The sequence below is a fragment of the Nycticebus coucang genome, chromosome 12 (assembly GCF_027406575.1).
Source record: "Nycticebus coucang isolate mNycCou1 chromosome 12, mNycCou1.pri, whole genome shotgun sequence".
Classification (NCBI taxonomy): domain Eukaryota; kingdom Metazoa; phylum Chordata; class Mammalia; order Primates; family Lorisidae; genus Nycticebus; species Nycticebus coucang.
In genome coordinates, this window is record NC_069791.1 from 100,010,759 (window position 1) to 100,036,986 (window position 26,228).

General features: G+C 44.6%; 3 non-coding genes across 3 annotated transcripts; all 3 read left to right on the forward strand.

The window, feature by feature from the left end:
- The first annotated feature begins 4,713 nt into the window (after window positions 1-4,713).
- Window positions 4,714-4,785, forward strand: TRNAP-AGG (transfer RNA proline (anticodon AGG)). The gene has a single exon. It is a non-coding gene; the product is annotated as a tRNA-Pro (tRNA).
- Window positions 4,786-11,460: 6,675 nt separating this feature from the next.
- Window positions 11,461-11,533, forward strand: TRNAK-CUU (transfer RNA lysine (anticodon CUU)). The gene has a single exon. It is a non-coding gene; the product is annotated as a tRNA-Lys (tRNA).
- Window positions 11,534-12,024: 491 nt separating this feature from the next.
- Window positions 12,025-12,096, forward strand: TRNAP-AGG (transfer RNA proline (anticodon AGG)). Its single transcript has one exon. It is a non-coding gene; the product is annotated as a tRNA-Pro (tRNA).
- The last annotated feature ends 14,132 nt before the right edge of the window (window positions 12,097-26,228 follow it).

Genomic DNA, 26,228 nt, shown 5'->3' on the forward strand with positions numbered 1-26,228 from the left:
CACCACAAGTCAAAAAAGACCCCTACATTGACCTTAACATGAACTTTCCTTAATCTCATTTTAATGCTACAAACACACTTAGGAGCTAATGAGATATTCAACTTAAGAAGCAAGTAATGGAACCATGCAGGTGCAAGAAAATCTTCACCTCTACATGTTTGCAGGTCACCCTGGCCCTGCCTAAGCCTCCTTAAAACTCTCGCCAAACTCCCCTGCAGTGAGTCAGCCTGAGGACTGTTTCCTTTGAACTTAAGTCCTAATAAGACCTTGCCTCTGACTTTGGTTTGGCCTCTGGCTAATTTTTATTGCATAAGGCAGTGTTTTTTGACATTTTTTTTTTATCTCATGGCACACTTTAACCTATAGTTAAACTTCCACTGTGCACGTAAATTATGCTGATTTAAAGAAAGTAAAAAGAGAATATACTTACTGTGCTTTGAACTTTTTTTGAAAATTATTTAATTAATGGATCTTTAAAAAAAAATTTGTGGCATGCCTGAGATCTGCCGAGTCACAAGTAGGTCTCTGCACACCAGTTGAAAATTACTGGCATAGGGAGCCCATGAGCCTGCACCCCTAACAAGCGCCTATTGTCCCAGCTACTTGGGAGACTGAGGCAAGAGAATCGCTTAAGCCCAAGAGTTGGAGGTTGCTGCGAGCTCTGACACCACAGCACTCTACCCAGGGAAAAAGTGAGACTCTGTCTCAAAAAAAAAAAAAAAAAAAAAAGTGGGCTGAATTGGGTGTTGTATTCCCTCTAGTTCAGATGCAGAAGCCCTAATCCCAAGTATTTAAGAATGCAACTGTATTTGGAGATAAGATCTTTACAAAGGTGATTAAGAGAAAATGAGGTAATTAGGGTCCACTATGACTAGAGTCCTTATAAGAAGAGGAAACTTGGATTGAGGCATACACAGAGGGAAGCCCGTATGAAGACACAGGGAGAAGACAGGCATCAAAACAATCCAACACTTCCATTCTTTTTTTTTTTTTTTTTTTTTTTTTTTTAGAGACAGAGTCTCACTTTATGGCCCTCGGTAGAGTGTCGTGGCCTCACACAGCTCACAGCAACCTCCAACTCCTGGGCTTACGCGATTCTCTTGCCTGAGCCTCCCGAGCAGCTGGGACTACAGGCACCCGCCACAACGCCCGGCTATTTTTTGGTTGCAGTTCAGCCGGGGCCAGGTTTGAACCCGCCACCCTCGGTATATGGGGCCGGCGCTTTACGGACTGAGCCGCAGGAGCCGCCCAACCCTTCCATTCTTTATTTCAGACTTCTAGCCTCCAGAAGAGTGAGAAAATAAATTTCTGTTGTTTAATCCACTAAATCTGTGGTACTTTGTTATGTAAACCCTCGCAAACTAATAGAGCAGCTAAATATTATTAAGTCATAAAAAGGAATGAATTCAGACATGATACAACACAGATGAACCTTGGAAATGGTATGTTAAGTGACAGAAACCAGACACAAAGGACCACATATTGTATGATTCCATTTGTATGAAATATCTAGACTAGACAAATGATTCAGGACAAAAAGCAGATTAGTGGTTGTCAGTGGCTGGGTGGAGAGAGGACCAGGGAGTGATTGCTCATGGGCACCAGGTTTTTTGGGAGGGATGATGAAAATATCCTGGGATTAGATAATGGTGATTATTGCATAATCTTGTGAATATTTTATTTTATTTTATTTTATGACGACAGTCTCACTTTACTGCCCAGCTAGATTGCGGTGGTGTCAACCTAGCTCACAGCAATCTTGAACTCCCGGGCTCCAGCTATCCTCCTGCCTCAGCCTCTCAGCTGAGACTACAGGTGCCTGACACAATGCCCAGCTAGACACAGTGCCCAGCTAATTTTTCTATTTTTAGTAGAGACAGAGTGTCACTCTTTCTCAGGCTGGTCTGAATTCCTGAGCTCAAGCTATCTTTCTGCCTCCGCCTCTGAGAGTGCTATCATGGCCAACCCTGTGAATATATATTTAAAAAAAAACACTGAATTCCACACTTTAAAATGGTGAGTTTTATGCATGTGTATTATGTCTCAATTATAACTATGTTGGTTGAAAGCATACGCCAATATTTGAGAATTCAGTTATGTAATTATTACCCAGCCAGCTTCTGTCATAAGATCATGAGACAAACCAGACCTAGAATGAAGCTGACACTGTGGATGGTATAGAAAGTGGGAAAACAACCTTTACTAGTAATGTCAGTGGTTTTTCGTGTTTATTGACCATTCATGGTTTTTAAATTTCTTTTTTCTGTAAATTAGCTGTTGGTGTGTATGTAGAGGCAGTTATTCATGTGCTTGAGTGTGGCTCTATAGCCAGACTTTCCAGGGCACTTCCTGGATATGTGAGCCTGGACTAGTTACTTAACCTTTCTGTGCCCCAGTTGTGTCTTCCGTAGACATGAAGGTCACAGTTTGCACCTCATGTGTCTGTTGAAGACGGTATGAGTCAGTTCATGTAAACCAGCAGACATCCATATTCAATAATAACTGGCAAGAATGACGAGTTGGAGTCTGTTCTTGGTTTCCTTCACTTTTATTTTACTCCCAGAGTAGCTGGTAGGTAGAAAGAAGGATCCACAGGAGACAAGGATGCTGGTAAGTAGAAAGGTTCTCCTTTTGCTCTGTAGCTTCTTATGGAAGCTCATATTGGCTGGGCACAGTGGTTCTGTAATCCTAGCACTCTGGGAGACAAAGGCAAGAGAAGTGCTTGAGCTCAGGAGTTCTTGACCAGTCTAAGCAAGAATGAGACCCCTTCTCTACTAAAAATAGAAAAACTAGTCAGGTGTGGTGGTGCAGGTCTGTAGTCTCAATTGCTCAGGAGGCTGAGGCAGGGGGATCTCTTGAGCCCAAGAATTTGAGGTTACTGTGAGCCATAGTGACACCATGGCATTCTACACCAATGGAGGGAGATCTCTGCCTAAAAGAAAGAAAGAGGGCGGTGCCTGTGGCCCAACGAGTAGGACACCGGCCCCATATGCCGGAGGTGCTGGGTTCAAACCCAGCCCTGGCCAAAAACTGCAACCCCCCCCAAAAAATAATAATAAAATAAAAATAAAAGAAAGAAAGAAAACACAGACACTGTTATTGATAATTACTTTCTGTCACAGGTCTTCATTTCTTTTCTTAAATGTCTTTAAAGCTATCTAAGTACACAGTTTTTGTTTGTTTGTTTTGCAGTTTTTGGCCAGGGCTAGGTTTGAACCTGCCACCTCCGGCATATGGGGATTGCGCCTCACTCCTTTGAGCCACAGGCACCACCCCACAGTTTTGTTTTGTTTTCTTTCTTTCTTTTTTTTTTTTTTTGTAGAGACAGAGTCTCACTGTCCTGCCCTCTGGTAGAGTGCTGTGGCGTCACACGGCTCACAGCAACCTCTAACTCTTGGGCTGACGCGATTCTCTTGCCTCAGCCTCCCTAGCAGCTGGGACTACAGGCGCCCGCCACAATACCCGGCTATTTTTTTGTTGCAGTTTGGCCGGGGCTGGGTTTGACCCCGCCACCCTCGCATATGGGGCCAGCACCCTACTCACTGAGCCACAGGCGCCGCCCTGTTTTGTTTTTCTGCTTTCTTGTGGAGACAGAATCTTACTTTGTCGCCCTCCACAGAGTGCTATGGTGTCATAGCTCACAGCAACCTCAAACTCTGGGCTCTACCGATTCTCTTGCCTCAGCCTCTCAAGTAGCACTACAAGTGCCCACAAGAACCGCCAAGCAATCCACTGGCCTCAGCCTTCCAGAGTGCTAGGATTACAGGTGTGAGCCACCTCACCCGGCCATAAGTACATAGTTTTAAAGGACTTTAAATCTATAAAGACAAGTTATAAGCCCTTGGTTTGTCATTTATACTGGATTTTGTCTGGCTTGTCTCTTGCTATTTTTAAAAACCGGGTAAAATCTGTACATCTCCTTTGTGATTTCTAACGTCATTATCGTGCCTGGAAAATCTTTCGTTTTCATAATATGTATATCCATCTATATTTTATACTAGTAAGACTTTGGGGAAGTGGAAAGGGTTGTGGTTTGTCTAGCAGAACTGCCAGACACCCAGGAAAATCTTGGCATGGCTGCGAACCCGCAAATACACATTGCTGGGCTGGCTTCACAGACGTGCATGCTAAAAACTGAACCATGGGGGTTGCAGAAAGAGTCTCAGCGAGTGTGCCTTTAAAAGAAAAAGCAGCACCCTGAAAGTGTGGTTCGGTTGGTCTAGGGCTACAATTGTCGATTGTAGGTTCAAGGTTCAAGGTTCAAGTCTTGAACAACCCCTCCCTGTTCTTTTCCCTTTACATTCTGAGGTTTGCACAAAAAATAGGAGGCTGACTATGCCACCTGGGTGGGACCTCCCGGATCCCGAGACGCAGACAGACAGGAAGAAATCACTCGCCCCAGCAATCAGCCTGGTCACCCTGAAAAGGGATCCAGCGCCACTAACTGCTGCAACCGTGGTTAAAGGAAGCCAACCCCTCCTGGAAGCAGGAGGAGGCGAGGACTGAGGAGGTCACTGGATTGAAGGGCATCAAGGACAGTTCTCACTTTGTGTAGTGCCAGGAGGGGCAGGAGGGCTGGGCTTGTTCCCCTCCCACTCGCGCTTGAATTTACCCTAGGCATAAATTGCAACGTCTGCGATCTGAATCTCCACCCGTCCCGCCCCAAAGACGCCACTATGGCCACAAAGACAAACCAGAACTGGATCTCCTTAGGGCTCGTTGGTCTAGGGGTATGATTCTCGCTTAGGGTGCGAGAGGTCCCGGGTTCAAATCCCGGACGAGCCCAGCTTCTCTTTTTCTAGTCTTCAGATGCAGATTAGAGACCTAGGCTCGGCCCTGAAACCTCACCGCTGGACATCGAAGTCCGAGTCCTTCAAAGGTACATTTTAAGAACATCTTAATCCTGTTTTAAAAAGTTATTTAGAGGCCTTCACCAGCGTCGCTAGAGCCCTGTAGCCTGACTGACTATATTTAGAGGCACTGAGGAAGTCCTTCCTATATACATTAAGAGCTGATTCTTCACGATCAGGTGCCTTTAAAATGTTAAGTCTGAAACTGGCTCACAATGCCAAAGCCTTATGGAGAGGGATCTGGAATTTTGAGCAGAAGTCATAGGCTATTGGCGTTTGTAGCTGGCATACAGAGGCTTTGCGCTTTTTCCCTTCCCCCTACATCTGCGTCCCTCACCTGAGCGTCTCCCACTGTCCTAGTCTGGGAGGGAAGGTGGATCAAACTCAGGTACCAGGGGAACCTGGGTCTTGAGTCCCAGATCCCCTCAGGACTGGGAGGTGAGATCCCCTCACCTCTGCTCTGTTCTGAGGACATACCTGGTATGAACATAGCTAAAACAGGGAAATATGTGGTTTTTGGATATAGTGTTGCAGGACCAGCGAATTGAAACCAATACACTCTCACCAAAGATTATAGGGGAGGGAATTTTATTTTCTGTGGGGAAACTCCAATTAGCTCTGTTCCTGTCATTTTATTGGATTCACAAGTAGACAGACAAAGGACTTACCATATTATTTCTCGTTGGAGTTGTCAAATCATGTGCAGGGTTTACAGATGCCAAAGCAAGTGGCAAGAGTTAGTTTCAAGGACCCAGGAAGCTAAGTTTTACAAATTCTTTTTTGTTTTTAGACAGAGTTTCAAGCTGTCACCCTGGTAGAGTGACATGGCATCATCATAGTTCACAGAAACCTCCAACTCTTGGTGTCAAGTGATCCCCTTACCTCAGTTTTTCTATTTTTTTAAAATGTATTTTAGTAGAGACAGGGTATTGCTCTTGCTCAGGCTGGTCTTGAACTCACGAGCTCAAGCAATCCACCCTCCTGGGCCTCCCAGAGTGCTAGGATTGCAGGTGTGAGCCACCACACTGGCCAGTTTTACAAATTCTTAAGGGCTGGGTTACCTTGGGGAGGACCTTGCAGGAGTGTCCTTGGGCTTCTCTGAGAAGACTGTTCTTTTTAGACTTTACTCTTCTCTAGTATCCTCTCTCAATAGTAGAAAAGTAGATTTGAAAACTAATTTAAAGAAGTTAAAAAGAGAATGGCAAATATAAACCCAAAGGCATTAGAACAATGGGAAAAAGTAATGATAAATTAACAAAGAAGGAGGAGGCGAGGACTGAGGAGGTCACTGGATTGAAGGGCCTCAAGGACAGTTCTCAAGGACAGAAGACAAGCTTACAATACAAATTAACCACAAATGTTCTGTTTCTTGGCTGTATCAAGTCAATATCCTGATTGTGATTTTTTTTAGGAAGTTATCTTTGGGGGAACCTTGGTAAGGACACATAAGATATCTGTATATAGGGCAGTGCCTGTGGCTCAATGGAGCAGGGCACCGGTCCCATATGTCAGAGGTGGTGGGTTCAAACCTGGCCCTGGCCAAAAACTGAAAAAAGAAAAAAAGATACCTGTGTATAATTTCCTACAACTGCATGTGAATCTATAATTATCACAAAATAAAAAGTTTAATTAAAAATTAATTTAATTTTGGTATACCTGCAAAAAATTAATTTCTGTATACCTACAATATTTTCTGTTTAGAAAATAAAGGTATTCCATTGATTTGGTTGCACTAAATGAAATTGCCAATATTCAATATTTTTATTGACAAAAATAAAATTTTATGTTTCATCCTAATATCAAAAATATATAAAATATTTGAGAATAAATTTAAATGCTGGGGGGGGAATTTCTGGAACTTTATGAGCAAACTTAGGGTAATTCTGAATAAATGGAGAGACATACCATATTCATAGATTGGAAGAATATGTTTCTGATATCAAATGTCAGTTCCTTCTCAACTTGATTCATATTTTTAAGATAATTCCAATAAAACCATAAAATTGGTATAGAAGTTCCAGTAATGGCCAAAATGCTTTTCATTAAGAATGCAGTGATGCTTGTAAGTAGGGTAAAAAAATAATTAATTAAAAAGATGAGTTGCCCTACAGATACAAGTAAAAGAGACAATGTGATATATCAATTAAGACAGTGAGATATGCCAATTGGCAGAGGAATTGACATACAGATCAACAAAACAAGACAAAGGAATGAAGAAATAGAGGAATGTATAAATAGACCTTGATATTGACAAAGCAGGGCATTGCTGAACTGTAGTGAAAGAAGTCTTTTCAAAAAATGGTCAACTGGAAATCCATGTTGCAAAACATGAAGACTGACTCTACCTTATTCCATAAATAAAAAACAATTTCTGATATGAACATTTTCAGTGTATTGCTAAATTGCTTCTCAGAAATTGAAGCAGTGAAAGTAATTTCACTTCTGATATCAATACTTAAAAATTACCCAAGCAAATAGTGGATTTCAGAGGGAAATCAGTAATTTCTTTCTTTCTTTTTTTTTCAGTTTTTGGCCAGGGCTGGATTTGAACCCACCACTTCCCGTATATGGGGCCGGCGCCCTACTCCTTTGAGCCACAGGAGCTACCCGCAAATCACTAATTTTTAATATTAAAAAATTTTAAAATTAGAATTCAACTAGTTTTCAGTGTGACCACTTGCATGTCCTCTTTTGTGAATCTTGCAGTGTACTTTCAGTTCTGTTCTTTCAGCTCAGATGAAATAGTGAACAAATTTGAGCTGTAGCTCTTCTTTAGCTGCTCCTAACTCTGAAACCAAGGCTTATCATTTCTGAAGTGGGCACAGGGGCAGCAAAGCAGGAACTTTAGTTTGTCTGTCATTTGAACTGTCTCCAAAGCAGGAAACATCACAAGATCAAGGAGATTCCACCAGAATAACACTGTTGCTTGCTGAAGCTTGGATTATGGGACCCTGGCTCTACTTTCTTGGCTATGAGCAGCCCTGGTGAGAGCTCAGAGAGCCAGGCATCATTTTTCATCTTTGAGTTGGGGCAGGTCTGGGTGGCTGTGTTGTCCGAACCCAGGAGACGGAGGATGGGAAAGGAAATGTTCCTACTTTCAGTCTCCATTGTTGTCTAGCAGACTTTTCAACAATGTGTGTTTGAAATTTGATCTTCCCTTCAAGACATTTCCCCCTCCTCCCCACACCCCAAACAAACAAACCTTTCTTCCAGTTACAGGTCAAGAACCACGGAGTTAGTTACCTTTACCTCCTGTCTTTTGCCAACATCTGACATCTAATCCATCAACAAATCTATTGGGCTTATCTTCCAAGTGTATTCAGAATACAATCACTTCTCATCACCTGAATTTCTGTCTCCTAGGTTCTATTTCACATACCACAGATACCGAGTTTTTTAGTCAATGTAAGTCAGATCATTGTTTTCTTCTATTCAAATCCTACAATGACTTCCTATAAAAAAACCCAATCCAAATTCCTAAAGTTGTTTTACAAGACCCCACTACCACGTTCAATATTATTCTTTCTTTTTCATTCAGTTGCAGCCATAGAGAAATACTTTTTCTTTCTTTTTTTTTTTTTTTTTTTTGAGACAGAGTCTTATTCTGTTGCCCCAGGCTAGAGTGCTATGATGTCTATCACAGTAACCTCAAACTCCAGGGTCCTCCTTTCCTGCCTCAGCCTTTCCCAAGTAGCTGGGACTACAGACACCACCAAGATGCCAATTTGATGTTTTCTATTTTTAGTAGAAACTGGGTCTCACTCTTGCTCAAGCTGGTCTAAAAGTCCTGAGCTCAAGCGATCCTCCTACCCCTGGCTCCCAGAGTGCCAGGATTACAGGTGTGAGCCCTTGTGCCTTCACCCCAGGCTCTTTGCATTTGCTACTCTGTGTCTGGAATGCCCCACCTCCACCCCCTATCCCCATATACACAATCCTGACACCTACACTGATCCTGCCTCAGCAGCTTGACCACTGTACAAAAAACAGCACCTTTTCCAGCATGACATCCTATACTTGGTAGGAATATATGGCACACTTCCTGGGTGAAGGACTCAACTCCAACTTGGACTTGACCTTACAAACGCAAACAATGTAACTTAATCATTTGGAGCCTTATATTAATCCTAAAAAAAAAAAAAAAAAAGACATTGGTACGAGATTTCTGCCCTAAGACCCTGAAGTTTCAAGAAACTGCATCTTCCCAAGGAGTGAAAGTTTGAGACTCCAAGATGGCTCAAGGGCATTAAATTCCCTGGCAGGTCTTTTCTAGGCTTTGGTTAACTTCTGATAGAGGGAAGAAGCACAGCTGCTATTCCAGCCTTGGTGGACAACCCCTGGGCAGAACAGCTGCAATTTTCCCTTTCCTGTTTGGGGTGGGAAGGCACTAAACCTAACCTGGGCAGGGAGACTTTATTAATTTCCTGTTGCTGCTGTAAAAAATTACCACAAATTCAGTGGTTTGACCTAGCATAAAATGGTCACTTACAGAAGTCTGAAATGGGTCTCACCAGCCTAAATCACAGTGATGGTAGGACAGTATTCCTTCTGGAAACTCTAGGGAAGAATCCACTTCCTTTTTCCCATTTCTAGAGGCCACTCACATTGCTTGGTTCAGGATCCCTTCTTCCATCTTCAAAGTCAGCAAGGATAGTCAAGTTTTTCTCCTGCAGCCAACTCTCTGGTTCTCTTCTGCTTCTCTTCTCCACGTTTAAGTTCCCTTGTGACAATATTGGTCCCACTCAGATAATTCAGGGTGGTCTCCTTATCTCCAGGTTATTTTATCAGTAACTTAATTCCATCTGCAACCTAATTATTTTTTGTGGTGTAACCTAACATATTAGAACCCAAGGATATCTTTGGGAAGCCATTATTTTGCCTACCTCAGAGAGACTAGCCCCTTGCCACTTGAAATTCCCAGCTGTGTTTTGTTCAGAACTGGAGGCATCAAAGAGAAACAGCTGTGAGAGCTTTTGCGCACTTCTGCTAAGCTTCAGGTATTCTGTCCTGCATCTTCTAGGAGCACTGACTCTCCTGTCCCTGTAACTCAGGTAGCCTCAAAAAAGTGGTTATGATTCTCTCTTTAAGTGAGAGAATTTGGGGTACTTTTTGAAATGTGAGTATGACTGCGGAAGGCAGAGAACGCAGATTTATGTCGCTGCAGTTCAGCTAGTCTCCCCACTCACCTTCCAGCCTCCCCGAGCCCCGACGTCTGGACAGGTAGGAGGTGGAGGAAAGAAGTGGCAAGCGCCATGAGCGGGAGGAGCATCTTGAAGGCGCAGAACCAAATCAGCCCAGCTGTCGCGAATGGAAGGAGGGATCTGAGTCGTGGAGCCGTGGACAGGCAGGGTGAGCCTCCCAGGAACTACCCTCCTCTGCCTCTCCATTCCTCCCGAGTGCGGCGCTGCTGCCCCGTGGGATGCGTTCCTGGGGACTGGGCCTGGATAAGGACTAGCCTCCTGGGCCTTTGTCCGGAGGAAGAGGATTGTGGAGTAGAGGCCCGGAGCATGGGTGTTGGCCAGGACCCGAGACTGTAGGGGTGCAGTGCAGGCACGGAGGACAGCGGGAGTCCAGGGTCTAGGCTGGCTCGGATTGGTGTATAGGGCCTTTTAGGAGACTCGAGCTCAGACACCAGCGTGTGGGTGAGAGCCCTGCTGCCCCCACACCGGGAGCTGGGTCCAGTCCACAGACCTGCTTCTGCCCAGGGTCACCCTGTACCTGCCAATTTCTAGACTCCGTAGCACCCAGGCTGGCTCAGGTAGGGGAGCAGAGACTCCAAGTATCAAGATCAGGGTTTCCAACCCCACATGAAGTATTGCTCTTTTTCAGGTTTAGTGTTGCGAAAACTGGGCTAGGGAAGGACAGATGTTTGATAAGCACGTGCTGTGGCTGTTCCCTGGGGATACCGAGACGGGAGATCCCAACAGTCCTGAGTTCGACAGCGCTTCTCCTTCAACGTTCAAGAAGGATGGGGTTTTGTTCCCACGCGTCGGACTCCATAGATGCTCCCATTTGATTCTAGAAGATCTGGATTGGGTGTCTGGCTCTTGGGTGCTTATTTCGCACCATGGGAAGGAGGGGAATGGAGGGAGTGCTGCCCATGCCCGAGAAGGTAGGCATTTGGGTGGGGATGGAGAAAATGAGTTGAGGCGCCCATCGGCCGCTTCCCTCTCTTCGATTCTCTCTCAACGACTCTGTCCCTAGGGAAAGACCCCTGCGTGGGCCTGAAGCGTCAGGCTGTATGCCTCTCTGACCCTCGGTTTCTCCCTGTGCCGCTCCTTTCCACGTCCCTTCTCCTTGCTGCCCAGCCTGCTCCTCCGTGTGCCGGACCTAGGCCCGCTATTTAGGCCCAAAGGCCGTGGACTGGGGAGGCGCTCCCAGTTTCTGGGGTTCTTACTCCATCGGGTGGTGCTTCTGCACAGCGACATCTTAAGTGCAGCCTGTCGTTGGTGGGGAGGGGAGCCAGAGGTTGGGGAGTCCCCTGTGGGCCAAAGGAGCTTGGCTGCCTTACTGCAGCGCTGATTTCCCAGACTAATTTATCACCACCCCTATTCTCCATCACACCTAAGGTCACCCCATCAAATTCTAGACACTGTGCTTAGGAAAGGAAGAGGCCCGGCTAGCTCAGTCGGTAGAGCATGAGACTCTTAATCTCAGGGTCGTGGGTTCGAGCCCCACGTTGGGCGACTTGTTTTCTTGGGGTTGGGTCTGGGAGTCTGGAAACTCAGTCGGCTCTTACTGAGTTCCTTCTGACTGCTACAGGGCAGAGTGCCCCTTTGCGCCTTTTCCAAGCAGGATGTCCCAGTGTCTCTGGATCAAAAAACTCTGTCCCAATCTTGAGAGGTCCTTCTGCTCACGGATGAGCGAGCAGCGAGGAGTGTCTGTGAAGTAACCAAATCCTGAGCTGGGGCGTGCGGATCCCCAGCCCAGGACCGTGTGGCGGCAGCGGAAGAAGACCCAGGTAGACCACCAGACGGGGAGAAGGGCGCAAGGGCTGCACCCTACTTGTGAGGCACAGGGAGTGGCCGGGGCTTTGGAGTCCCTCCACGTTCATCCGCCTTTGCATTTACCACTTCCCGGTATCTCTGACAGTCACTGCTTCCTTCCTTCCCAACTCCGCTGCTCCACCAAGACACTATGAGGGCCACAGAAGCAAGCCGGAAACGTGAATGTTTGTGGCTCGTTGGTCTAGGGGTATGATTCTCGCTTAGGGTGCGAGAGGTCCCGGGTTCAAATCCCGGACGAGCCCGTGTCTTTTTCACAAAGTCTTAAAACTCTTCCTAGAGATTGGGCAACCTCGAGTTACCTCATTCCTGGGCATCTAACTTTGATCTGCAGGAGGTAATAAAGGAAAATCTTTACAAAGCTTTAGCTTTGGGAAGCCGAGACGGGTGGATTGCCTTGAGCTCACAGATTAGAGACCAGCCTGAGCAAGAGCGAGACCTGGTCTCTAAAAATAGCCAGGCTTTGTGGCGGGCGCCTCTAGTCCAACCTACTCAGGAGCCTGAGGCAAGATAATCGCTTGAGCCCAAGAGTTTGAGGTTGCTGTGAGCTATGTCGCCACAGCATTCCACTGATGGCGGTAAAGTGAGAGTCTGTCTCAAAAAAAAAAAAAGAAAAGAAAAGAAAAGAAAAAAAAGCTCCAGCTGGTTCTTGAGGTCTTTAATCATTTCTTTTTTAAAAAAACGGGGTCTCGCTATATAGCTGGGTTGGACTTCTGACCTCAAATGATCTCCCCCCACCCTCTGCCTCCTGAGTAACTGAGACTACAGGTGCCCACCATGCGACTGACTTTTTAAAATTTTAGATTGCTTGTCCTGGGACTCCAGGACGTTGAGGACAACTCCGGGCAGGGTTCTCTGGAGGGATCTTAGCTCTGGTCTAGTTCAGGCTGGAAGGGGAGGAGAATATTCAAGAGGCAACGCTTTCTCACAGTCATGCGTTTTAAGGGTTCAAGTCCGGAGAGACTTAACCGCCTTCCCCCACACCCCCGGGAGGTCCGGGTGAAGGTACTTAATGACCGTGCCTAAAGCTTTCCTCCCTTTTTATCTTCCCTTTCCTTCCTCTTCCTCCGTCCATTTCCATTCCTCACTGTGCGCTCCCTGGTCTGCTCGGGCCCGCTGCCCCAGATCGTGAAAGGGTCCCTGGAGCCCGGTCCTGCATCAAGTTTTGGGGTCCCCAACTTCAACACGCCCGAAGAAGCCCCTTTATGGGTGGTTGGGAGTCCCGGCGGTGTTTGACTTTGGTCCTTTAGGGAGGTTGTAAGTTCTAACTTCCAGAGCTATTAGGGTGAAGGCTCCCTGTTTCCTAGAAACAATGGGCTGGGCCACTGCAGGCACCTGGCTGTCAAGCTTGCTTTGCCCCCAGGCAAATATTTCCGTCCTAAAGTTAGTTAAACAAACAAATAAAAAACAACTAACTCACTGGCTGTGCCCATAGCTCAGTGGGTAGGGCGCTGGCCATGTATACCAAGGCAGGCAGGTTCAAACCGGTGGGGGCCTGCTAAACAACAATGACAACTGCAACAAAAAAATAGCGGGCTGGGCGTTGTGGTGGGTGCCTGTAGTCCCAGCTATTGGAAGGCTGAGGCAAGAGAATTGCTTAAGCCCAAGAGTTTGAGGTTGCTGTGAGCTGTGACACCATAGCACTCTTCTGAGGGGGACAAAGGAAGACTCTGTCTCAGAAAAACAAACAAACAAACAAAAAACAAAAAAAAATCTGCTTTAAGGAAATTACAAAGAAAAACAATGTGGGAGAGACTAGAGTTTTCCATCACACGAATGGGTAGGATTGTTGGGGTCAACCTCACGAAAAGCAACAGAAAATGCTGAATATTCACACACACACACATACACACAACTTTAAAAGCCAGGAAGAGTTTCCAGGACAGTAAAGATATTCCAGGGCAAATTTAAACTGATGTGGGAACCCTGAGAGGGTGTGTGGAACTCTTAAGTTGTAGTTTCCAAAAGCATTTCCCAGTCCCTATAACAGGACTGCTTTGTGGCTCTGAGCAACAAAAGAGAACCTAGGACCTGTGCCAGGAGGCCTGGTTCCACTTGAATTTTTGGCCTGAAAAATGAGTATATGCAAAAATACACTCATTCTTCCCTAACTTGGATGCCAGCTGCTTTTGGAAAGGGTCTCTCAAGGGGATATAGGTGTCCTAAGATGTTGAGACCTTCTGGTGTCCCTCCAGGGCTTAGTATGAGAAACAAAATCACATCTCCCAAACCCTCCCCCACTCCACAGATCAAGCAGGCCAGGGCGTGGCTCATGCCTGGAATCCCAACTACTTGGGAGTCTGAGGCCGGAGGAGGATGGCTTGAGCCCAGGAATTTGAGGTTGCTGTGAGCTAGGCTAACAACAGAATACTCTAGCCTTGGTGACAGAGCTAGACTCTGTCTCAACAAACAAACAAAACACCTCAAGCAGGAGAGACCCCTTTACGTCAGAGTAGAAGATGAGAGTTGCTACCGATAAACCTAACAAATGTGTAAGAATGCTTCTTGGGTAATGTTATAGGGTCTTTGAAGTACAGTATATCACTCAGCTGGGTTCAGGTTGATCCACTAACAATGGATTAACTGACATGTGCCTTCTGACAGGTGCTATGGAGGGAAGTGGGTGGGGGACACACCCTCACCTGTGTGCATTCTTGCAAAAGCATTTAACCTGAACCTAATTATAAAAAGAAACATTAGAGGGCGGCGCCTGTGGCTCAGCGGGTAGGGTGCCGGTCCCATATGGCGGGTTCAAACCCAGCCCCGGCCAAATTAAAAAAAAAATAAAATAAAATAAAAAGAAACATTAGAAAAACCCAGAAAATCATCCTGGTCTCTTTACAAATGCCAATTTGTTCATGATCTTTCAGGGCGGATCTGGCTCCAGTTGCGGGCCTTCACCTGTTGGTCTTCTGTTTTTGTGTCCCATAGTGACCCACAGAACCAGTCCTGGGCATTTGAGGCCTGTAGTCTCCTTTCAAGGTTTCATTGCTCCCACATCTTCCAGATCACTGGGGTCAGGACAAGGGCAAGAGGGGCTGTGACCCTAAACCAGCCAAGAGCTGAGGTCTGCCCACAGAAGTCCAGGCCTCCTCTTTGTCCTATTTTCCACTAAAATGCAAACAATTTTAAATAAGTGAAGACCTAGTGCAGGGACCTCCACATCCAAAGGGTGAATCACATTTAAGAACAAGGAGCTGGCGAATGCAGGGACAATGAGGATCCTTGGCCTCTGGCTTATTGATTCTGAACCACCACGTCTAATTTCCTTCAGGGTCAGGAGGGCAGTTGGAGCACTATGCCTGCCACTTCATCCTCTGGGCCTGTGGCCAGATTGCCAGGGCAGGCAGCATTAAAGAGACTACAAGATTCAACAACTAAATGTGAAGTGTGGTCTCTCTTTCCATCCTGGATTTTTATTTTTTTTAAGCTATAAAGGATATTACTGGAGAAAATTTGAATAGGGGCTGTAGATTCTCTTTGTTGCAAGAAAGATAAACGATAAATTGGAAGAACAGTTCCTGGGGTCAGGGCATTTATTTACCATTGGATAAATTACAAGCCACAATAAATAAAGAAGTGTGGGTTTCCAAGAAAATGCCAGGGGTTGTGTCCACAATAATGGGAGTGAGGCTTTGGGCAGCACCATCAGGAAGGCTTTGCCTGCCACTCTGCACCCCTTCTCTCACCTGTGCCTAGAAATGCCAGGTCCAGGGTAGAATCTTTCTGAGCCTCCTCATCTTCTGGGCATTGGCCGAGCTGAGTTGTGGTGCCCAGCTTTAGACAGTAGCACAGGAGGCCACGGAGAAGGCTTTGACTTCAGCATGCGGTTGAGCCTTAAAGAGTCCGCTGGGGTTGGCTCCCTATTTCAGATGGCGTCTGTGCTGCACTGTCTTCCTTCCCAGAACTGTGCCCAGCCCACCCAGTGTTCATCAAACACAGAAAAGAATGGTCATAGGGGCTTCCATGGACCAGCCAGGCAGAACCCTCATTGCTCCTGACTCATCCCAAGAAGAACCCAATGCATTTGGGAGCCCTGGAAGGAGTAGGCTAGTTGAGGCTGGGGCACCATAAAACCAGCCAATTTATCTTGAGTAATGTTATTTTTGTTTTTTAGACAGTCTCTCTATGTTGCCCCAGTAGAGTACTGTAGAGTCACAGCTTACCGCAACCTCCAGCTCTTGGGCTTAGGTGATTCTCTTGCCTCAGCCTCCCAAGTAGCTGGGACCACTGGTGCCCGCCACAATGCCCAGCTATTTTTTTGTTGCAGTTTGGCTGGGGCCGGGTTTGAACCTGCCACCTTGGTATATGGGGCCAGCGCTCCTTGAGTAAATGTTCAAACCAATTCTAGAATCACTTTCTAGCCACTGGTAATGAGTTATTCCTTCTTCTAAAATTCTAAGTAGAGGGTTTAATGGTGAACCCAGTGGCCTAAATGGGTAAGGCACTGGTCTCTAAGCCAGGGATTGTGGGTTTGAGCCCCACCTGGGGTAATATGATTTCTGTGTGGATGTTTCCTTTTTTGGATTAAAAGAACCACACAAAATCAAAAAGGAAAAGCAAAAGGACTTAAATTCAAAAAGCAGAATGTGTAGATATGTTTATGTAGAAAGACAGGAATAATATAATACATAGAAAAACAAAAGGTATGAATTGGGAAGGGAAACAGTTTGACACAAAACTCAAAGATCCTCTCCAGATGAGGGGCATTAAAGTAACGGGTGTTCTCTCTCAACATAAGGAAGGAAGAAACAGCAATGTATGCTTCTCATATATCTCATTGGGAAAATGTGGGGGATTTATTTTTTTTGGAAAACAATTCTGGCATACTCTTTGATCTGTCAGTTCCACACCTGCAAATCCACCACTGGAGAGAGGAAATGTAGAAAACGGACTCCTTTGATAGGTGAATGTGCAGGAATTGAATGGGCACTTGCAGAATTGGAAGTGGCCTGAGCAAATGATAATGTGGACTTGAAGTGGTTTACTATTGTGAGTGATTTTCTTCTTGGCATTCAGTTTCAATAGTTACTACCGTGACTTTTCATGGTTCCTCCAGGGTGGGAAAGGCCTCCTTGGCAGAGTCTTGGTGTCTTGCAAACTCTGTACAGTACACATGTGACTCAGTGAGACCTCTGGTGGTGGGAGGATCAGTGTCTTCCAGAACAAGATGTCAGCCGGGCTCTGGAAAGAAGATTCGGGAGTCCAGGCATACGGTAGTTCCTGCACTTCTGGTGCTCCCTCCCTTCCTCCCTCCTTCCCTTCCTCCTTCCTTTCCTTGCTTCCTCTAGGGAGGGCAGAGAGGCTATCAGAATAGGGCAGAGAGAACCCCCCTGGTTCGTGTACTATGGTGGTTCTTGGGCTGGTTAATTAATGATAATTAACAACATGCTGGGTTCAACCTCCAGTGCCGGCTAGGTGAGGAGGGGAACAGAAATGAGTGGCAACTGCCTCTAGCCAGACTCCCCACTTTCTTCTGTTTCAAAAGTCTGTTTGTTAGCTGCTATATCCCCAGTGCCTGATATAGCAGGAGCTCAATAAATATTGAATGAATGAGTGACTTTATTAGACAATGGGGCCTCGGATACGTCTGGGTGCCCCTTGAGACTCGGGGCTTAGGATGGGATGACTCGGGTGGGTTTTGTCCCAGAGCAGGGCCCTGCCTGGGGCTTCCAGGCCCTTGGAATGCCTGTTCTACTGGCTGACCAGGACACTTGGTTAAGTCCCGCCCTGCTAATGTTGGCTTCTCAGAGGCATCGGATCAGCCAGCAGTTGTTGGCATTCCCTAGTGGTGAGCACATGCTCCACCCTAATGAACAAACACCTTGCCTTCTGACTGACCAGCTCAGTAAAGCACGAGATATTTAATCTCAGTGATTGTGGGTTTAAGCCTCACATTGGGCAAGACCTTCCTTTTCTCCAAAGCTGTGCAGAAGGCTGAGGAGACTCAAAGACCCTCAAGCTGGTGCCCAGTAAATGTCTTCAAATGAAAGTTTCTAAATTTAGCAAGACTCTGACAGGGTCAGCCTGTAATCCTAGCACTATGAAGAAGGAGGCTGGCCGATCGCCTGAGCTCAGGAGTTTGAGACCAGCCTGAGCAAAGTGAGACCCTCGGTCTTGAGGCAAGGGAATTGCTTGAGCCCAAGAGTTGGAGTTTGCTGTGAGCTAGGATGCCACTTTACCCAGGGCAACAGAGTGAGATGCTGTCTCATAAGTAAATAAATAAATAAATTTAGCAAGACTTAGAAAGAGAAGATCCATACAACTAGATCAATTCAAGCAGTGGGACGGACAGATATGATGTGGCCTCTAAAAGGGATGCTAGAGGTCGTAAGTATCATAGCACGTTACAATTTTGCTCATAGTGAAAATTTCTTAAAGTGAAATTAATTTTAGTAATATAATACAGTAATAGAATATATTAGTAACATATGAACCGACATATTTATTTCATGTAATCAATTATTTTAATTATGAATGGGATGTATTATATTCTTTTTAAAAAATATGAATAAGACATTACATTCTTTTTTTTATTCTAAGCCTTCAAAATCCCAATTTCAACTGTCCAGTGCTCCTGTGGCCACCACTTTGGACAGCACAGGCCTAGATATGACTTTACAGGAGATGCAAGAAATAGAATAAAGTGGTAAATCACGGTGCAGAGACAGGATAAAATCCAGGGGAACCTGTCAAGACAAATCTAGTTTCATATGTTTGAAATTTTGTATAACATAAAGGAGAAGGAAAAAAAGAAGAGGAGCCTTTTAAATGAAACATGACATTTTGCAACAACATCTTCTGATGGGTTTACAGGGGAATGTATACAGGTGTGTGGAGTCAGCCTGCTGGTCTTCTGTTTCTCCATCTGTAAAATGTAGATCATAATAGATTTAAGTATAATAATACAATGTATATACACACATATATTATATGTAAAATTATATATATTTTTCTTTGATATATAGACATAGATCAATGGGGGAGAGAGACAGGGGAGGAGAAGGGAGGAGAGGGGAAGATTTATATGATTTACTGCAGGGAATTGGCTCACAAGATTAGGGAGAGTGACAGATCTCAAAATCTTCAGGGTGAGTTGGTAAAACTGATGGCCCAGGAGAGCTGATGATTCAGTTGGATTCTGAAGTCAGGAAAATGCCAGTTACTCCTTTTGGCTGAGGCAAACCAGGCTTACGTGGTGCCCCCATCCCCTGTCATTGGTGGTGAGGATCATGCATTCAGGGGGGGAGACATGCTAATAGGGTAAGGGGAATTTCATGATGAACATGGGTGTTTTGGGGGAACCAACACGCTTCTGCACAGACAAGTGAGGGGGAATAGGGAAGAGAGGCAGGCTGGTCTATGTTGGTCTATGATGGTGCCAGATGGTAGGAGATAAAAGGAAACAAAAATGGGGCAGCACCTGTGGCTCAAGGAGTAGGGCCCTGGCCCCATACACTGGCAGTGGCAGGATCAAGCCTGCCCGGGCCAAAACTGCAAAGAAAAAAAAAAAGAAACAAAAATGTGATTTTGTATTCCAGTTAAGGGGAGCTGTGAGACTCTGCCTATTACAAACCATAAGCTCTTCTGTACTTTGAATTTACATTTAAGAAACTATATCTGTAATCCCCCACTTTGGGAAGCCAAGGGAGGAGGATTGCTTGAAGATGTTGGTATAAGAGAAGCCTGGGAAACAAAGGGAACCCCCTGCTTCCCCTCCCTCCCCACGCCCTACTGCAAACTCTTCATCTCTGCAAATAGTAAAAAATTCAGGTGTGGTGCAACTTGCCTGTAGTCCAAGATAACCCGGGGGGCTGAGACAGGAATCTGCTCCTGCTTACCCTTGGCCCTGTTTTGGCCAAAGGAATGTTTGCTTCTTCTGGCAAACTTGAGAGGCTCAACTCTGAGCCCAAGAGAGCATGACTGCAATTCTGTCTGTGCCCTATAGTGGTGATAATCACAGCAGCCTTCTCAGAGTTAGCTGTTAGAAGTAAATTCATAAGGCCTGAAATGAATAGTGGATTAAATGGTGCTCCCCCTCACCCCAGTATGTCCACCTGTAACCTGTGACCTTTTTGAAGAAAAGGTCTTTACAGATATAAGTAAATTAAGGATTTTGAGAAGACATCATCCTGGTTAACCAGGTGGGCCCTAAGCCCAATGACACATGTTCTTATCACAGCCAGATGAGAGACACACAGAGACACTGGGAGAAGGCCATGTGAGAGGGAGGCAGAGATCATGGTGACAAGCCTGCAAGCCAAGGAATGTCATGGGTTACCCACAGTCACCAGAAGCTAGGAAAGGGGCATGGATCAATTCTCCTTCAGAGATTCCAGAAAGAACCAGCCCTGCTGACACCTTGATTCTGGCTTCCTAAACTGTGAGAGAATAAATTTCTGTTGTTTTTAATCTCTGACAATGTGACGTGGCAGGCTTAGGAATGTAATACATGTGGGGTAAAGTTATTTCTGTATGTGTTTGAATAATACAAATCTCATTGGCTGGGAATCCCAATCTCAGCACTTCTGACATTCTGAACTGGATTGTTCTCTGTGGTGGGGGCTGTCCTGTGCATTGTGACGTTTAGCAGCATCTTTTGCCTCTTTCCACTATGTATCAGTTGCTTCCCCACAGTTGTAACAACCAAACATTGTCCAATATTCCCTTTTGAGTAAAATCACCCTCAATTGTGAGCCACTGGTCCAGAGAACTGAAGGGTAAAAATGGGTGCACACAATTCTTATTCAAGGATGGCTAGCTTATTGCAGGGGCAGGTGGCAAAGGCATTGGTTCTCAAGGGCCTGCCAGTACTCAGGCTGCAACGGCTGACCCAGCAGGCAGCCTGGCAGGGTCAGGAGATGGGCTACATCCAAGAAGGCTGGATAAATAAGTTAATGTGACAAGGCCAATGTGAGCCAATATTTCTCACTGGTAGAGAAGGGAGTTACAAAGAGGAAAAGAGGGAAGGCTATAATAAATTCTGTGGGGTTGCTTTGGAATTACAGGAGCTGGCTGGTGTGAATTCATTGGGTTTTGGTACAGATAGATATAGAAATGACATAAATGTGTGACATTTTTAGTATGGATAGATGTAGAAATTCATGTTCACGTATGTGCGTACATTTCTTTCCCAGCTGAAAGGGCCTGGGCCGCAGTAACATTCCAGTAGCAAGGAACACACTTGACAGTTAGAAATTAAAGCTACACCAAAGTGAATTAATGGACTTTATCCTGCCCAAATATCAAAACCTGTTAAAATACCCATTTACCCTCAGTGGTTCATGGCTCTGTGTTGTTGAGTTCAGGTAATTCTGGTTCCCCTGATTATATAAGTAATGTAAGTGCACTGACTGAATTCTTCTCTACTTCCCCAATCTTCAAAGGCACAGACTGTCCTTAACAAGATTCAGGGTATCCAGCAAATACCCTCAACCCTCCCATGCTCCACTGTATTCACTGTGACCTTGTGAACTAGCCAACTCTCTTTCTTCCTTCCTAGATGGCCTTTGCACCAATTCTACGAGTATGATGGACTTGATCCTTCTTTCTGAGAGTATTTCCAAACTCCCAAATTGATTCATCTTCAGAATTTATGAGTAAGACCTTGGAATTCTCAGGAATTCCCCAAATAATGAGTTATTCTGTATTTTTCTTTCGTAGGTATTTGTTCACCTGTTAAGTTATTCTGCATTTTTTCATAATACTTTATAGTTTGAAAATAATAATAACTGATCATAATACTAAATAGTAAATCATCTTTCTGTACAGGTTATACAAAATGTTTCAAAGGTTTTCTGTAAAAGGGAATATAATTATAATGATTTATTATTATTTGAAGTAATAGAATAGGATAAGATTGCATAGTTCAAGAACATGTAAAAATGATCTCTACCGGACATAAATATTTAATAATAGAAAATAGTAAAAGAAGGGAACATTAACATAAAACAAATACCATATAAAAATTATTTAAAAAATTAAAAGATAAACCACAAATACATAATATTAAAAAGCTATCATTCTTAAAATGAAATTATAAAACACACAAAGAATTAATTACTTTGCTGGGATAGTCTTTGATCTTGATTGCCAAATTACACCCTGACATGACAGGGGTACATTTTGCTCTATATGGACCCATCTCTCTCACTGTCTCTTTTTTTCTTTTCGAGACAGAGTCTCACTTTGTTGCCTTCTCTAGAGTGCTGTGATTTCACAGTTCACAGCAACCTTAAACTCTTGGACTTAAGCGATTCTCTTGCCTCAGCCTCCCGAGTAGCTGGGACTACAGGCACCAGCCACAACACCCAGCTATTTTTTTGTTGCAGTTGTCATTGTTGCCCTAGCTGGCCCGGGCCAGGTTCAAACCCGCCACCCTAGGTGTATGTGGCTGGTGCCCTACCCACTGAGCTGCCTTGCCATGATAATTTTAACATGTTTTGCCAGAGAATAGTTCGATAGACTAGAGGTGTCAGACTATAGTTTGGCTCAATCGCATCCAATCTAAACCCTTTCTTCCTTCTCTGCCTCTACCATAGAGGCTTTATTTGCTAAATATGTGCCTTCAGCTAGCGATAGCCATGTGACACAGTTTTGCTGGAGTTGACCTTCCCATTTTTCCTTGTTTACTGTCACAAGAATGGATGGAGCAGCCATCCTGAGATTGTGAGAGCTTGTCCAAGAGAACACTAATACTGATAATTGAACCAATGGCAGTAACTGCCCCCTCCAACACTTACGTCAGAAAATAAGTCCTTTTTTGTTTAAGCCAATGTTAAATGGGTTTCTTGCTTCTTGATCTAGCCAGTGTTTGTGTGAACCTGTTCGCAGCTCACATAGTCATCCTTATTACTTCATTGCTCCAGTCTGTTGAATACTTTGCTAGATTATTCACTGGCCTATTTAATAGGTTCAGACCTACTTAGATTATCAATTTTTCCTTGTGTGAGTTTTGGAAGATTGTGTCCTTTAAGGATGGTCCAGTAGGCAGCCAAGGTTGAGGTCCATTTCATCTAGGTTATTAAATTTATGGGCATGGAATCATTAATATTTCTTTTATCATTTTTAATGTCCATGAGATCAGTTTCTGATAGTAGTAATCTGTATCTCCTTTCTTTTTTATTGGTTAGCCTGGCTAGAGGTTTGTCAATTTTATTATTATTATTTATTTATTTATTTGTTTTGAGACAGAGTCTCACTTTGTGGCCCTCTATAGAGTACTGTAGTGTCACAGCTCATAGCAACCACAAACTCTTTGGGCTTAAGCAATTCTCTTGCCTCAGCCTCCCGAGTAACTGGTACTACATGCGCTCACCATAACGCCCGCTATTTTTTGATTGCAGTTGTCATTGTTGTTTAGCTGGCTTGGGCAGGGCTTGAACCTGCCAGCTTCGATGTATGTGGCTGGTGCCCTACTCACTGAGCTATGGGCACCGAGCTGTCAATTTTATTATTTTCAAAGAACTGGCTTTTGTTTTCATTGATTGTCTCTTTTCAATTCATTGATTTCTGCTGTAATTATTATTTTTTGCTTACTTTGGATTTAATTTGTTCTTTATCTTCTAGTTTTGTAAGATGGAAGCTTAGATTATTTTACATCCTTATTTTCCAATATATGCATTCAGTGCTATCCATTTCCCTGTAAGTACTGCTTTTGCGGTATTTCACAAATATTGGTAAATTGTTTTTCTTCTTTGACCCACTTGTTGTTTAGAAGTGTTATTTAACCTCCAAACGTTTTGGGATTTTCTAGCTATATATCTGTTATTGATTCTGGTTTAATTCTATTTGATATGAGAGCTTGCTTTATATGATTTCTGTTCTTTTCAATTTGCTAAGGATGTTTTATGACCCATAATGTGATCTATCTTGGCAAATTTTTAATGTAAGCTTGAGAAGAATGTGTTGGGTGAAATATTCTATACATGTCAATTATATGAATAATACTTAGTACCACAAATTTGGGTGAGATCAAAGAGCCATTCACTCTCCCACCCCCAGACCAATGTAATCATATTTTCTGAGAGGGAGCCACAGTTAGAAGCTACCTTAGTGATTCTATTGTGCTCCTAGTGTTGAAAAATCTTATACAGAGACCTAGCATCCACATAAGAGACAGGAAGTAGGATAGGACATTAGCCCTGGGGCATGTCAACGGGCAGAACAGTGGCTCTCACTTTGGCTGACCATTGGAATTACCTGAGAGCTGACAAAAATTCTTTGCTTGTTCAAACTTTAGTCAGGCTTCTGAACTTTCTCCTATGCACACCTGTGCACTTCTTTGTAAGACCTAGCTTTGGCAAAGAGCTGTGCTAAGTCAGTTTACAAAGAAATCCCCCACCCTTGATAACTGATCAGGTCTCTTATCTTCCACTATCCCCCAATTCTTCAGGTCCCAGGCCTTGGACTGGTACCAGTCAATGGCCTGTTGGGAACTGGGCCACACAGCAGGAGCAGTGGATGATTGAGTGAAACTTGATCTGTATTTATAGCCACTCCCCCTCCACTTACATCATTGCCTAAGCTCAACCTCCTCAGATCCCACCTCCCACCCCCCACCCCCAGGCCCATGGAAAAATTTGCTTCCATGAAACCAGTCTCTGGTGCCAAAAAGGCTGGTAACCACTACTCCAGGTGATATCTGATCACCTTGGCCTGTCTTCAGCAGGAATCCTGTTAGGTCAGTTTAGCCAGAGTCTCTTTTACCACTTTCTCTTAGTAAATTTCCATCCACTCCTACCCTGTTCCTTGGCTATAAAGTCTCACTTGCTCATGCTATATTTAGAGTTAAGCCTAATCTTCCCCACTGCAGGACTCACCCATCAAAATAGGTATAGTGATGACCCTAATAGTTTTCCTTCCATGCTCTGGCAAGTATCATTGAATAATTTTTTAACAGAACCTTAAAAATATTACTACCTGATTTTGATTTTACTGGTCTAGGGCATGCTCTGGGCCTTAACATTTAAAAAAAAGCCTTCCAGGTGATTCCAGTAGGCAGCCAACGTTGAGAGCCACTGATTTAGAGCCTTTAGGAAGAAAACCCGATACAGACCAAGAAGGAACAGCCAATCAAGTAGGCAAAATGCCAGGACAAAGTGGTATCCTGTAAACTGGGGAAAAGGAATGATCAGTCATGTCAAACTCCAAGACAGATGGCGTAAGACTATTGAAATATTGGAAATTGAAAATTGTTGATGACCTTGACAAAAACAGTTCTTGAAGTGAAAGTGTTAAACGTGAAACTGGTATGGATTCAAGAGCAAATAGTGCACTTACGTGCTCACATGGAAGTAACACTCATGGGAAGTCAAGAAGGTGGGAGGGAGGAGGGGATAAGTAAATTCATATCTAGAATGAATGCATACTACATATCTACAATGCAAACTATCTGGGTGATGGGCACACATAACTTTGACTCAAACTGTACAAAAGCAATTTATGTAACGAAAACATTTATGCTCCTATAATATTCTTAAATAAAGAGACCACTGGACTCAGCGTCTATAATTCAGTGGTTAGGGCACCAGCCACGTACACCAGGGCTGGTGGGTTTAAACAGGCCTGGGTCTGCTAAATAAAAAACAACGGCCAAAAAATATCCGGGCATTATAATCCCTGCTACTTGGGAGGCTGAGGCAAGAGTCACTTGAGCCCAAGAGTTTGATGTTGCTCTGAGATATATGACTCCACAGCACTCTACAAAGGGCAACAAAGTGAGAACCTTGTCTAGAACCTGTGAGCTCAGGCAATCTACCTGCCTCGGCCTTCCAGTGTTAGTAGTACAGGTGTGAGCTACCGCACCCTGCCTTTCAATGTCTTATCTTCCCTCCCCACACTCTTTACTTGTCTAATAGCTTCCCAAGGGCGCTTGAGTTAGGCAGTGGTCCTTTGGGCCATCCCTCCTCCTAGACATAGTCCTTCCTGCCCTGGGACAAGTGGGAGCAGAAACCCAGCGGCACTGGCCTGCCCTCTGGGGACAGTAGGAGCTGGACTGGCTTGTTACCTTGACCCAGGGTACCTCCCCACATGAGGGTGGGCTTTGGTTATGGCAGCATTACCCACCTACACTTTAAAAAACGGGCCTTGGAGACATACAGTCATAGAAAGACTGGCAAACACCTGACTCTTAAGCAGGGGACAGGGCTCCTGACCTGGGGACCTCAACCTTCTCTAGTCACTGCCCAGTGGCTTTGCCTTTGTTTTCTGGGTGCACAGGTGAGCCCCTGCATTATAGCCTCCCTGGCACAATGTTGCCTTAGATCCTAGCACTGGTCCTAGTGTCCCTATCTAATAGTTGGCAAAAAGTAACTTGTTGACAACCAGTTTTGCTCCTGAATTTTTTGGTACTATTGGTTTGAAATAGTACCAAAGT